The sequence below is a fragment of the Alligator sinensis genome, unplaced genomic scaffold (assembly GCF_000455745.1).
Source record: "Alligator sinensis unplaced genomic scaffold, ASM45574v1 scaffold223_1, whole genome shotgun sequence".
NCBI classification, from domain to species: domain Eukaryota; kingdom Metazoa; phylum Chordata; order Crocodylia; family Alligatoridae; genus Alligator; species Alligator sinensis.
The window spans coordinates 2,843,968-2,855,705 of NW_005841936.1; the positions used below are offsets into that span (position 1 = coordinate 2,843,968).

At 40.5% G+C, this 11,738-nt stretch overlaps 1 protein-coding gene across 1 annotated transcript in view; it reads left to right on the forward strand.

Annotated features, from left to right (window-relative positions):
- MCTP1 (multiple C2 and transmembrane domain containing 1) overlaps nucleotides 1-11,738 on the forward strand; it is a 365,001-nt gene that overhangs the window by 278,933 nt on the left and 74,330 nt on the right. The gene's annotated exons all lie outside the window — the stretch shown is intronic.

Here is an 11,738-nt window from a genome sequence, read left to right on the forward strand (position 1 = left end):
AATACATCTTTTCAAAACCATTTCAGTTTATGATGCTTGATGGACAGTTCTTCCTATCCACATCAGAGCTTTTCTCCAACTGTTCAATAACCATTTCTATTTTTTGTTGAAACTATGACTTCAAAAATGCATTAGAGCATGCACTGTACTCTAAATCCTGCATGCGCACAATGATTTTACTGATCAGGAAAGAGCAAAAAAAAAAAAAAGAAAGAAAGCTGTTTTTTATGTTGAGCCTTATTGCTTGACACAACTTTTTTTGGCTACTGAAAATATAAGAACTTTGACTCTTCCAAAATTCTAAACAGATTTTAAAAAGTCCTGTCTTTTTAGAGTAATCTGTATATGCCACTCAGTAGTACATGCAACTCATTGAGGTTACCTGCTGCCTCTCCCAGTAATTCAGGCCATCCAAGTATTTGGCATATAAAGCAACAAAGTAATGTCAAAACAATAGTTTGTGTAACAAACAGTAAGAGCTAGATTTTCAAAAGTATGCCACCAAAGCATATATAATATGCTGTTCTTGTTGGCTCTATAGGTGTGCAAGTCTTCTAATATACACACAATACAGGGTTTCTACATGAAATTTATTTTGACCTGGGTGTCTCAAAACAGAGTATAATCCTGCAACTACCTTATCTGGTGACAATTAAGTTTGCTTTAAGTAAAGAAGATGTGCTGCCTAGAACAACCCATGGGCCAAATCTGGCCTGTGGAGCTGTTTTCTGAACTGCAGTGTTTCTAGAGGGGTCAGGAATTTGGGGGTGGAGTCTGTGCTGAATTCCCAGGCATGAGCCTGTTGGTGACGTGTATCCCCACTGCTACTCACTCTGCTGCCCCGCACCACACCAAGGCTACTGCTACATCCATATCCAGTCTGCAACTTACCCCCACAAGGAGGGGTAAGTTTGACACCCCTGGTCTAGGGTAATATATAATTTGTATTGTTTGGTGGCAAAGACAAAAGGAGCAAAATTGAGCCCAAGGGTGCTAAGTTTATAGAGAAAGCCCAAGAAATGAAAATAAAAGCAAAAGATATTCTTTCTTTAATGCTCATCTCATTTTAATACATCCATCTGCTTAAAACTGGGGTTTAAACCATTTCATCATGAAGATCCCACATGTAACTAAAATTTTTCATAAAAAAAGAAAGCTTAAACTAATGACTTGCTGCATTATTCAGTCTTTTCCTACCAAAAACAAAACCCACAATGAAGATAGTCTCAGAGCCATGTAACAGCCCAAATAAAGTAATGATTTGATACCTAAGCTGGTAAGGATGCTAGATGCCGCTCTCCTGAGTTTAATCTTCAGATCAAACTGAGTATCAGTCATGTCAACTGTAATAACGTTCTTCCTTAATATTATTCATGTTGTTAACTACTTGAGTTTAGATGGGATTTAGATGTGACCTCTTCCTTAGTGAATTAACTTTGAAGACCTAACATATCATTCTTTGGTTCTAAGGAAGCTGCAGAATTGTTAGATGCCTTTCAAATTGTCTTACATCTTTATAGATGGTGTTCTTAGTTGAGCAAACTAACATAGTATGTCAAAATTTGACTAAGATTCTTGATGAAATTTTGCCTTCTATATTACTGTTCAAAGTGTTGCTTCTGCTTAGATCAAGTCTGTGAAATCTAGAGATCTGGGTTCCATTTCCATCTGTGCCAGAAGCTGATCATGCACTCTTAGTGAAGTCACTTCTTAGTATTTGTGTTGAACTAGAAATAGCACCCATCTTTTGTGAATTGTTTTGTTCCTTAGTGTTAGATACACAATGGGCATGTCTACACGTGTGCTTTAATGTGCAGTAGCCTATTTTACTGCTCATTAGAGTGTCATGTCAAAAACCATGCTGATATGCTAATGCACAGTAAAATTAGGCTACTGCACACTTAAGTATCACTAAAAAAGCATGCACTTTCACTATTGTGCATTAGGGCAGCCTAATGCATGTTTATTTAGTACCTGAGGGTTCCTGTGTACGAGCATGGAGGCTACTCCCATGCACTGTAATTACAGCATGTTAGAGCAGACTTGATTAATGGAGTCTGCTGGAGCGTGGTAATTACCGCGCTCCAGCAGCCTCCTACGTCTTGTGCATCAGTGTCCTTGCACTTCAAAATAGCAGTGGGGGCACTTGAACTAAAACTTGTTCGACAAACTTTAGTTCAAGTGCCCCCGCCACCATTTGAAGCACAGAGACGCTGATACATGAGATACTGTGGCACTTTAATTAGAGCAGCACTCAGAGCTGCTCTAATTAAAGCACCACCTGCTGCCCACCCCTGGAGCACATGTTAAAGGGCCCTCACATTACAGGTACTAAATTTAATGAGCAGTAGCAAAATTGCATTAATGAACTTGCAGATGCACCCTATAATAGCAAAACATAAATATATTATTAAATAGAATACCATGACTCACAGCATATGGACTTGTATTAGATTAAAAATGGACTTTTTCATTAATATTAGGTAAGATTAAAGATGATAGACAAAATGGGAACCTTGAAAAGTAGCTTTTGAAGACTTCCTTTCCATTATAATGCCCCTAATAAATCTCATTGACTAATCCAGGGGTGCTAATACTTTGAGCCCACAAGCCAGATCCAGCCCACAGTGTTGTATCATTCAGACTCCCCACAGATCCAAAAATTTGGCAGCAAGGGAGCAGTGGCACTGCTCCTCTGCTGCTAAATTTTCAGACCCATGGGGAGTCCAGCTTGCTGGATAGCATGGCCCTGCATGTTAGATGGGGCAGTGTGGCACCTGATCCCGGTGCGTGGGGGCCAGCGAAGGTTACATGGGGACCCCGAGCCCAAAGCTGGTATGTGGAGCTGGGCGGGAATGGCGCAGGACCACCGGGCCTAGTCATGGTGCATGTGGCTTGTTTCTAGCATGTAAGGGCTGGGCAGAGGCAGCGTGGTGCATAATCCTGGTGCATGGGGCCTGATGTGGCCCATGTACTGACTGCACACCATTTATCTGACCTGCAGGACCAAAAGGTTGAGCGCCACTGACTATCAATTGAAGCGTTATAGACTGTACTCTACTGCCAATCAATGAAATCATTAACAGAGCTGCTGTCTGGATATGACAGATGAACTATCCCTTATTCATCCTTGTTTGAATATCTTTACAGGTGCCAAACCCTCTCAGGTGCCAAAAAGTTTAGAAGTATTTTGGAATTTATTTTGTTGTGGCACAGGTCTTCCTCCTTCTGTCATCTAGTCTTAAGAATTTTGTGTCAACATTAGTTGATCTCTAAGGCCACATCCAGATAGTGAGACTCTGCAGTATGTGGTGCCACAGGCACATCTGTGGTACCACCTACTGCACATTCAGCTGCACATTCAGCTGTTCTCTGTGCTGCAAGGTAACAGCGGGGGTCAGGTTAAGTAGCAACCTGCTATTTAACATATACAAACCACAAACCCATTATAACTTAAGCTGTAAACACTAAGCTATGTAGGATGCTTATTTTTTATAATAGATATTCACCTACTTTCATGTCACGCATGGCATCATCTTTCTGGGTTGTCTAATGGTATCACTTACATTCAGTAGACAAAAACAAACCTATCCAGCAGTGCTTCCCCAGCTCTACCCTTTGCTTACCCTAACACCTTGATTGATTAGTTTGTTATCCTATGACAGTTGTAAAAAATTTCAGAGTTCCTGAGCCCTAAAACTGAACAAGGAATTTTTTTCTTGATACTTCAATGGCAGGGCTGGAGCTAGATGTTCTTGGTGCTTTTGGTGAAATCCATGTGGTTATATTTCATCCACACCAACTACCAACTGATTATATTTCATCCACACCAACTACCAACTGATCATATTTCATCCACACCAACTACCACTTCATTACCAACTACCCTCAGCTTCATCTGTTTTACAAAGTTTTGTTTTTAAATAACATTCATCCACTAAGCCTATGGAAATACCTGTGTTGGAATCCTTGGTCAGTTAATGACACTTCTTTCTAATTACCTCTCACCTAAGATGAGAAAAGAGGCATGATTTTAGTGTGTTCCTTTGTTCTTGTCAAGTATCAGATCAGTAACTAATTTTCTTCATGGATCCTTGGCATCTCTTCAAAATCAGGAGCCTAGAGAGGGCTCCTGATTGCAACCTCAGTGCTCATGTAAGCACTGAGGCTGCAAAGCAGAAGAACAGGGAACATTAAGTAAAGTTGGCATCAGGAAGGTAGCTTTCTGGAAAACTGGAACAGGAGCCACTGGGGAGGGGGGCAGAGGGACACAGTCTGCAAGGCACTATCCCTTTGGGAACTTGGGTGTTTAGTACTGTTATCACCATGCAGATATCAATGGCCAAGAGACTACTTCTTCATAGATTTCTTGACCAGAACTCCCACCCCACCCTCATTGCTGGCTACTACCCCACCATCATTGTTGGTATTCATGACCTACTGGAAACTGTTGTTACCCCGGGTTTCTTACAGTCACCTCTACAGGCATACCTCTTCCTGTTTGCCTCATTGGCTTCCTTCACTGACTGTCCCACTCACACCCATGCCAGCTTTGGCCAGGTTTGCTCTCCAGAGTGGCACTTAAGCAACTTCACTGATCCCTCAATTCATACAAATCAAGGTCAGAGTATTAGGAGAAGAACTGGGAGTTAGAAGAATTGTCCTCTTGCAGAGAAAGGGATCTCAGTAGTAGCCACACTTCCTGAATTACATTGTAGGAGAGTCAAGTTCACAGGGACATCCAGAAGAGTGGGCCTAGACTGCTACAAAGCCTCCAAGGAATAATGGATTATCCTGATTAGCAGAACTTTTTGCACAGTGAGATAAGTACAGACAGTCAAAAATCCCAAGGCTGAATCGATTCAATCTTTGCAGGTTAATCTAAACTGTATAGATTGAACCAATAAGCAAGTGAATAGGCATTCACTTTTAATTCTGGAAATGTAGCCACATGCCTGTAGTGGCTCAGGCCAGAAGCTGAGCTGGGGTGCTAGAGCAGACAGCTTAGGCCAAGTCTAGCCCACCAACTCTGCAAGGTGGAGGTTGCAGGGGAGGTGCAAAGCATCCTGGAATGCTGGGAGACTGTGAATTAACTTGAATCTGGAGGGGATCTGGGACAGAAGTTCAATAAGCTAATTTAAACTAAATCAGTGAAGTCTGATACTGCATCCATCCAGGTTTATCTTAAACCGGTGTTGGCCATTTTGAAAGTGGTTTATGTGCACTGAACTTCTCTTCTGTTACAGATTTGAACCAGTTTCTGATGACTTATGCTAGCTTATGTGTAACTTTTCCCCTTATCTTCAGTTGAACCCCTGACAGTGCTTTGGGTAGCTACCTTTATGACCCATGTTTAAATTTAGCCCTTTCACTAAATCAACCTAAAACATACCTGTTACATATTTAAAGGGACACAATAAACATCTTCCTGTCTTTCTAAATAATCTTTTGCTTTAAAAAAAATATTTTAACATTAAAAATACAACTGCTTCAGTGCTTGTTGTTAAATATTCCATAAATATTCTGTAAGAAATTATATGAAATATATTATAGATATAAACTAATTGTCATCACCATTTTTTCAGATCTGATTTTTGTTTTTGCATTGAGTATGATTTGTCCAATGGATGCACAAGTATTAGCAAATCCTAAAAGTGTAGGCTTCTATTCATTAGATTTAGGGATTCTAACAGAACCTTTATTACACAAAGAGCAGGTAAACAGGAGTAGCTAACAGACTTTTCAAAAGGTGTAGCTGTGTGTCTTGTGCTTGGTAGGTGTATGCTTCAGCCTGTTTGCTAGTAGATTGTTAGTCTTTGTGTAGAACTCTTAGCTCTTTGATTGGACCCAGTGTGTTGAAGTCTATATATTATTCCTTGTCTGCATGAGGGGGGAACTAAGCAGCATGACATACCAATCAGTTTCCATATGACCTCTTGCATGGGCAAACCAGTGTAGGTAATGGGAGAATTTTGGACAATACTTGGGGGAGGGAGTGTCGTTCTTTCCACTTATATAAAGCTGTACAACAGGGAACACATTCTGTAAAATTCTTTGTATGTGCTATGTTTTCCTTTTGCTGGAGGACAAAAATGATTTCTGATATATGAAATGCATGCTGATAAACTTATTGGAGGAGAAGATTTGTGGTCTGAAGGTACACATTTCAGTGCTTCCAAGAACTTCTTGGGCAACTATATTTGGAAACTGTTGTTCATGTGGAAAACACATCAGTAGTAAAATACTGAATCACTATCCTACACTTACTGATTAAACTACTAAGGAACCTGTCTCTGGAGGAACACAACAGAATAGAAAGCTATGGGGTACCTACCTGATGTGATTGTCCCTGAGTTATGAAATGAACAGCTACCAACAGAAGTTCTTCAGGTGTCCTAAGAAGGCAAGCAACTGTAATAGGTGACTTGCTGTTCAGAAGAATGCTCAGACAAATCAACCAAGGACTTAGGACAATAGGAGTGGGGATTGTCTCCCTGAAGCAAAAATATGAGATCTAGTTGCAAAACAAGTCAAGGTTATTAAGTTGCCTGGCAAATGTCTAGTGGAAGTGATATGTGCTGGAGGCAATGACATAGCATTAGGTGGAATGACATAGGTTCTAAAGTGTTACCAGCATCTTGGAAGAGAGTTAAAGAAGAGAAAAATCCAAGCAGTTTTCTCTAAGATCTTTCCATTTTCAAGAGCAGTAAAAAGTACCAGAGTTGAACCACTGGCTGCAAAACCATTCTAAAGCTGAAATCTTTTCTTGGGGAAGGATATTGGGCCATGTGCATTTCACATATGGAAGGACTAATTGTCTCTGTTGGAGGCTTGTTGGAGCAGCCAGGAGAACATTATGCTATCAATGAAAGGGCTAAAGAGGCAAATGTGGTATGAACTCAAGCTCAGCATGCTACAAACAAATTCAACTGATGTGCCAAGGAATACAAAAAGGATTTTTCTGTTGCACTACACCAGTGCTAGGAGTCTGGGTACTAGGCAAGATTCTCAGTGATGAGGGTAAAAAATTGATACAATTGGCATTACTGAAACCTGGAGGAATATTTGCATGATTGGAATATTAAAGTCTCAGGTTATAGCCTGTTCAGGAAAGCTAGAGCGAATGAAAGTACTTGCTATATGCTGCTAGTCTATATTAAATGCACCATTCTTTGTTTTAGAATTAGCAGGTGCGTCTACATGTTCATTAATGCACTTTTGCTACTGCACATTAAATTTAGTTCCTCTGGGCACTTTTACACATACTCCAAGGTGAGGGGTGGTGTGCTTTGATTAGAGTGGCTCCAAGTGCCACTCTTATTAAAGCACCGCAGTGTCACATGTATCAGTGTTCCCACGCTTAAACATGGTGGTGGGGCTACTTGAACTAAAGCTCATTCTACAAGCTTTATTTCAAGCACCTGTCACCATTTTTAAGAGTATGGATGCTGATACATGACACACAGCATCATGGTAATTGCCACAGTCCAGCAGACTCAATTGAGCCTGCTCCAATACATTGGAATTCCAGTGTGTGAGAGCAGCCTCCACACTCCTGTATAGGTGCCCTCTAATGTGAGGTACTAATTGAATGTGCACTAGGCTGCCCTAATGCATAGTAGAGAAAGCACATGTTTTTTTAGTGATGCTTAATGGGCAGTAGCCTAATTTTACTGCACATTAGTATATTAGCATGGTTTTTGATGTGATGTTCTAATGCACAGTAAAATAGGCTCCTGGGCATTAAAATGTATGTGTAGACATGCATATTGATATCTTCAGTCTGCAAGATCTTGAACATATATGTTTTAATGTTTTTTGTAATATAGCAGAGGAGAAGATACTGGTGGAAGTCTGGTATAGAAAGGTGGGCATCTCCCTACAATGTAAAGAAGGAAAAATTGATGCCATGGGATTTGTCAGTATGGAGACAGGCTGGATTTAGTAATAAATCATCACTGGAGTTTTCAAAAAGCATAGGTGATGATTTTTAATATGAAGGAATTTTGCACCCAACAAAAGATCAGTCTCTTTTGGACCTCATTAGGATGGAAAGGGTGAATTAATTACTGACTGGAGGCTGTTGGCTGCCTTGGGACAAATTGTTATGAATTCATTATGGGTAAACAGAGGACAGTCCCAGCCGTCCAGACTATGTATATACTTGATGCTTCAGAAAAGGTTTACTTCCTGAATTGAGTAAAATTAAGAATAACATTATTGGAGACAAAAATTTAGCCAAAACATGCGACTGAAAATTGGGAGCTTTTTATGAAGAGTATGCTAGATGGCCAGTCAGCCATAATTCCCCTGCCAAGGGGATGTGTCTGATTCCCCAGTCAAGAGGAACACTTCTGGCTAAAAGCCCAGAGTGATTCAATAGCAAAGTGAAGACAACAGTTAAAAAAGTGTGTGTGTGAATTATTAAGTAGATGTGTACTTTGGATGTTTGGGATTGTCCTCCATTTGCCCATTTTGAATTCATAATTACTTGTCCCAAAGCAGCCAGCAACTTCCAGTCAGTGATGAGTTCATCTTTTCCATCCTAATGAGGTCCAAAAGAGGATGATCTTCTGTTGGGTGGAATATTTTTCATATTAAAATTACACACATACACACACCACAGAAAAAAAAGAAAAATTAACCACACCGGATATAAATTAAGAGTTGCAAAATGTAGAATATTGATATGAGATACTAAGGCCCTCAGGACAGCTAAAGACAATAAGAAAAAGTTCTTAAGTAATGGTAGGAACAAAAGAAATCTAAGCAATTATAAAGGCCCATTTCTAGATGGAGATGATACAACCATTATTGATCCAGAAAAGGTAGAATTGTGAATTACATATTTCTGTTCTGTATTTGGAAAGATTACTTTCCATGTTCCACGTGACTACTTTCCAGTCTATTAGTGAATGTTAGTAAGCAAGGAGGATGTTACACATCTGTTCTGGATAAAACACTTTTAAATCAACAGTCCAAGTAATATGAACTCAGGAGTCTTAAAGAAGTCTCTAAAGACATATCTGGCCCGCTGATGTTCATTTTTAATAAATCTTGGAATAGTGGGGAAATTACAAAAGTCTAGAAAAGTACTGATGTTGTGCTGGTAGTGAAAAAGGGCAGGCAGGATGACCCCAGTAATTATAGGATGGTAGTGTAACTGAAGCCCTGGGCAAAATAATGGCAAAACTGACATGGGATTCAAATGATAAAGAATGAAAGGCCAGAATAGAACTAATGCCAGTTAACACCATTATATGGAAAATCAGTTCTGTCAAAGAGACCTGATTTTAGCCTTTTAATAAGATTAAACGTTAGGTTGATAAAAAAAACCCCCCAAAAACCCCAACATGAATATTAAACATGTTAAATGTTTAGTACTACATTGAATTTTAATTTAAAAAAAACCTAGCTGCATACATTTCATATGGTTTAAGAATTGGTTAACTTGGAGATCTCAAAAAATAGTCATTGATGTGGGATAATTATGGAAGTGTTTCTGGGAGGGGGATTGTCTTGAACATAGCCTGATGGCATTCAACTTCTTACTGATTTGGGAAGTAACTACAAATCATTTCACAGAAAATTTGTGGATAATGCAAAAGATGGCAGAATGGTAGTTGACAAAGAGGGCAGCATAATTGCATAAAACAATATAGATCATTTGGTAAAATGGTCTATATTACTTGGCCAGTAGGGAAGAATTGGTTGATGATGTAAAGGTGATGGGACATTTGGGAGGAAGGGAGCGTGATGCGATGGAATTCACAATTCTGAGACTGGGGAAGTATGAAATCAGCAGAAGGTAAGATAGTGGATTTTAAATAAGTCAGCTTCAACCAAATCAAGAAGATAGTAGACAGGGTACCATGGGAGGAGAGACAAAAGGATAAAAGGGTTTAGGAGGGCTGGAAGCTTCTAAAAAGCATAGTATTGGAAACCCAAGAAGTTATATTAGTATGTTGGAAGCACATGCAAAAATCTAATGTGACTGCTCTAGGATCTTTGAGGCCTCAAAAGCAAAAATCAGGTATACAAACAAAGGAAAACTACAGAGCACCAGGGAAGCATAACCGGAAATAGCAAGAACTTGTACAGGCAAAATCAGAAGCAAAGGTAAACAAAGAGCTTCACCTGGGGCAAAGACAGTTAAGAACAAGAAGAGTTTCTTTAAATATGTTAGACAAGAGAGAAAGGTGAAGAAAGCAGTGGGTCCACTGTTAAATATCCAGGTAAAGCTCTTAACAGAAGATGAAAAGAAGGTAGAGCTGCTTAACATCTGTCTTGCCTTGGGCTGTGTACACATATTCAAATAGTCTGGGAGAATTCTCCCAGTTTTGTTCTATTGGTAGAAGAGATTAGCCAAAACCATGTGTACAGACATGCAGACACTGAGGCCCTGAAAAGTGGAGGGCTTGCTGTGCTGACACTAAGCAACATCGGGGAACAGGGGGAAGGGTGTGTGCGCACACATTAGCCTGGCAACTAATGGAAACAGGGCATAGGGCAGCCCTGATTCGCTGACCCAGACCTGCCCATGGTCAGCCTGTATTTCCCTGCAGCACAATGTGGAGATTGTGAAGGGGGTATTTTTTGATCCCTGTTAGAGCAGCAGAATCCAAGAAGGAACTCAGTGTTTCCCTGGGGGGAAATGGAGGAGAGGGGATGCTGGAGGACTACATTTTCTTCTGGAAAAAGCCATAGCTTGTACAGACATTTGCTCTCCAGACCTTGTACAGACGTTTAGTTTCTTCTGAGAGAGTTGCTGCTCTCTGAGGAGAAGCCATGAGTGTACAGATGTTCAGGCTTAATATGGCTTCTTCAGGAGAAAAATAACCTGGGAACAGCCAGGGTTAAGTCACTCCCAGGAGAGTTTATTCTGGGATAACAGATGTTCATACCTGCTATGATTTTTTTCAGATGAGAACATAGTCCCCCAGTATCCTCCCTCCTCCCAAAGAGACAGCGTGTTGTTCATTGGACCATGCTGCTCAGCAGGCTGACTATAGGCAATCTGGGTCAGCCAGGCAGGGCTGTCCTTCGTACTGCTGCTGTCTGTTTCCAAGCAGACTAGGGAAGCCTGCAGAGCACGCTGAGATGTGTGTACCCTTGCCAGCACAGTGTGAGCACAGCAGGGTCTCCACTATTCAGGGCCTCAGCATTTCCTTGTCTTTACACATGGCAGTCAGAATTTTTGATCAGTTTGACTGAATTCAGGTCAACGATGCTACGTATCTCAGGGTTTTGAAGGACCTGGCAAAGGGAATCTAGGAGCCCTTGGCAACAATATTTACCAAATCTTGGGAGACAGTCAAGGTACTAGAGAACTTTTCTTTAAGAACAGGTGAAAAGGAGGACCTGGGGAACTACAGACTAGTCAGCCTGATATCAATATTTAGGAAGTTATTGGAGCATATTATAAGGAAGTCCATTTGTTAGCATCTGGAGGAGGAAAGGCAGATCACAGGCAGTCAGCATGGATTTTTCAAGAAAAAATCTTGCCAAATCAATTTGATCTCTTTCTTTTACAAAGTACCTAGCTGGGTAGATAAAGGGAATGCAGTAGATATAGGATATCTGGACTTTATTAATCTTTTGACAGAGTCCCCTGATGGCACATTTTGGGTATTTTATCATGGAAAATCAGAGCTCCCCCTGTCCTGTTCTCTCACCAGGACACAGGTCATGACCCCTCACTCCCAAGCCACAGCCTTCAGCCCTGCTGATGCCCCTCA